This window comes from Terrapene carolina, unplaced genomic scaffold (assembly GCF_002925995.2).
Source record: "Terrapene carolina triunguis isolate 2854851 unplaced genomic scaffold, T_m_triunguis-2.0 Scaffold495, whole genome shotgun sequence".
NCBI lineage: Eukaryota > Metazoa > Chordata > Testudines > Emydidae > Terrapene > Terrapene triunguis.
In genome coordinates, this window is record NW_020664846.1 from 2921195 (window position 1) to 2924960 (window position 3766).

The following is a 3766-nucleotide window of genomic DNA, read 5'->3' on the forward strand; positions in this document are numbered from 1 at the left end:
TACTCTGGCTTGGGGCTGTGCGGAGGGAGCAGGGGAAGGGGAGAGGAATCAGCAACCTAAAGGAGAAGTCAACACCAAGACAAACTGATCCTGTCACTCAGACTTTCATCTCATGACTTTGTCCTGAGGGAAAAATTCACAGTTAGCATAGGGTTTGTAACTTGATAACTCCAGTTTGTTAATAAGATGCTACTTGTAAAAAGAAAACACTGCATTCTCATTCAGCCATTAGGAGATGCTGCAAAGTACTCCATAAAAGAGGTGGAGATGTGATTCCAATACCAGAGTCTATGACGGGGTGGGCAAACTTTTTGGCCCGAGGGCCACATCTGGATGGGGAAATTGCATGCAGGGCCATGGATGTAGGGCTTGGGCAGGGGGATGGGGTGCAGAGTGCAGGAAGGGGCTCAGGGCAGGGGGTTGGGGTGCAGGAGTGGTGCAGGAAGGGGCTCAGGACAGGGGCTAGGGTGCAGGAGGGGGCTCAGGGCAGGGGGTTGGGGTGCAGGAGGGGTTCGGGTTCTGGCCCTGCACCACTTACCTTGAGCGACTCCAGGGTGACAGCGGCGCACAGCAGGGCTAAGGAGGGCTCCCACCTGCCCTGGCCCCGCACCACTCCCAGAAGCAGCTGGCACCATGTCCCTGCGGCCCCGGGAGGGAGGGAGGGAGGGCAGAGGGCTCTGCGTGCTGCCCTCGCGTGCGGGTACCTCCCCCGAAGCTCCCATTGGCCATGGTTCCCTGTTCCCGGCCAATGGGAGTTGCAGGAGGCGGTGCCTGCAGCCCTCTTGCCCCCCGCTCGCCAAGGGGCCGCAGGGATGTGGTGCCAGCCGCTTCTGGAAGCGGCATGGGGCCAGGGCCAGAGCAGGCAGGGAGCCCGCCTTAGCCCCGCGGTGCCACGAGGGTGGCAATCCCGTGGGCCAGATCCAAAGCTGTGACGGGCCGGATCCGGCCCATGGGCCGTAGTTTCCCCACCCCTGGTCTATGATCTGGAAGAAAATATAAAATCCCTTGATGATGACGTTTGCGCACAACAAAAGGATTGGTCAGGTGGTGAATAACAACACAGACAAGTTAAAGACAGAGCAATCTGCATCGCTGGGCAAGCCAGATGCAATCAAACAACATGTTTTAATATGACCAAATGCAAGGTCATACACTAAGGGCTGGTCCACACTACCCGCCTAATTCGGCAGGTAGAGATCGATGTTCTGGGATCGATTTATCGCGTCTCATCTGGACGCGATAGATCGATCCCAGAAGCGCTCCCCCGTCGACTGCGGAACTCCTGCTCGCCGAGAGGAGGAAGCGCTGTCGATGGGGGAGCCTGCCTGCGCCGCGTGGACCCGAAGTAAGTACTTTTAGTTCGATATAGGAAACGTCGACTTCAGCTACGCTATTCTCGTAGCTGAAGTTGCGTTTCCTATATCGATCCCCCGCCCCAGTGTGGACCAGCCCTTAGGAACAGTGTAACTTACAGGATGGGGACTGGACCTAAGAAGGCAGTGACTCTGTAAAGGAATTAGAGATCATTGTATTTAACCAAGAACACCAGGTCCAAATGTGATACTGTGCCAAAAAGGGCTAAAAGTGTATAAACAGAGGATAACTGAGCATGAGGAGGGTGGTGATTTTACATCTGTATACAGCACTAGTAAGACCACTACAAAAATATTGAATCCTATTCTGATTTTTAAAAGGATGCTGAAAAAATGAAGACACTTCAAAGAAGCTTTTCGACACAACAAATCCTGTATCTTAGCAGGGGGCTTGATGGCCCTTGTGGTCCCTTCTAACCCTACGGTTCTAGGATTCTAAGAACCACGAGAATGATTTGAGGTTTAGAAAACCTTTTTTTTTTTTTTTAAATGAGAGACTCGGGATGCTCAGAGCTTGTCTACACTTAGCCTGGTCTACGCTACACAGTTAGGTCCATGTAGGGACCTAGGAGTTACAGTGGACGAGAAGCTGGATATGAGTGGACAGTGTGCCCTTGTTGCCAAGAAGGTTAATGGCATTTTGGGCTGTATAAGGAGGAGCATTGCCAGCAGATCGAGGGACGTGATCATTCCCCTCTATTCGGCATTGGTGAGGCCTCATCTGGACTACTGTGTCCAGTTTTGGGCCCCACACTACAAGAAGGATGTGGAAAAATTGGAAAGAGTCCAGCGGAGGGCAACAAAAATGATTAGGGGGCTGGAGCACATGATTTATGAGGAGAGGCTGAGGGAACTGGGATTATTTAGTCTGCAGAAGAGAAGAATGAGGGGAGATTTGATAGCTGCTTTCAACTACCTGAAAGGAGGTTCCAAAGAGGATGGATCTAGACTGTTCTCAGTGTTACCAGATGACAGAACAAGGAGTAATGGTCTCAAGTTGCAGTGGGGGAGGTTTAGGTTGGATATTAGGAAAAACTTTTTCACTAGCAGGGTCGTGAAGCACTGGAATGGGTTACCTAGGAAGGTGGTGGAATCTTCTTCCTTAGAGGTTTTTAAGGTCTGGCTTGACAAAGCCCTGGCTGGGATGATTTAGTTGGGGATTGGTCCTGCTTTGAGCAGGGGGGTGGACTAGATGACCTCCTGAGGTCTCTTCCAACCCTAATCTTCTATGATTCTAAGGCAGCTTACATTGATCTAACACTGTAAGCATTTACACTAAAATGCAGCTCCCACCGATGTAACTTGCCCACGACACCAATTTAACTCCACCTTCGCGAGAGGCGTAGTGCTCAAGTCGATGTAATTAGGTCACCACAGTGTAGAAACTGCATGGCTTACATTGACAGCCTTTCAGAAGCCCTCCCACAATGCCCCACACCGACAGTTAAAGCGGTGCAAGCACTCCTGGTGAGGACATGTACTGCCGCCACAAGGAGCATAGCGTGAACATGCAAAAGCAGTTTAATTACTGCAGTGGCTGTACATCAACGTAACTTAGGTCAACTAAATTTTGTAGTGTAGCCTTGCCTTACAGTGCTGCAGCTGCACCACTACAGCACTTAGGCTATGTCTACACTGCGCACCTTACAGCAGCACCCCCAACAAGAGGCGGTAGCTTTGTAGGCAGGAGAGCGTCTTCCTGCCGACAAAGCACTGTCCACACTGGTGCTTTTCATCAGCAAAACTTTTGATGGTTGGTGTGTGTTTTTTCATACCCCTGACTGACAAAAGTGCAGTGCAGACAAAGCCTTAATGAAGATGCTGCCTGCATTGACAGGAGAGCTTCTCCTGTCAGCGTAGGTACTCCCCCCAAGGTGGTAGCTATGTCGACACAGTGCTGTCTATGCCAGGGTTAGATTGGTATAACTATGTCACTCCTGAGTTCAGCTATACCGACATAAGTTTGTAGTGTAGACAAGGGCTAAGTCTATTTAGCTTATTGAAGAGAAGATGAAGAGGGGACTTGATCACAGTCTATAAGTACCACATGGGGAGCTTTCTGATGCTAGTACAGGTCTGTCGCATCTTACGCGCATTTAACATGCGCGATTTCAACTTTACGCGGTCGGCAAAAACAAAAAAACAAAACAAAAAGAGAAAAACAACAGTTTTAATACTATACCTGTAGTGCGGGCGATTTCGCCCGCCATTGAACTCAATGGGGTTTTGGCTATATGCGGTTTTCGGTTTACGCGCTAACCGCGGAATGGAACCCCCGCGTAAGATGAGACAGACCTGTAGGTTCTTTAACAAAGTCACAAGCTCTAAAAAGCAACAGAGGGTCCTGTGGCACCTTTAAGACTAACAGAAGTATTGGGAGCATAAGCTTTCGT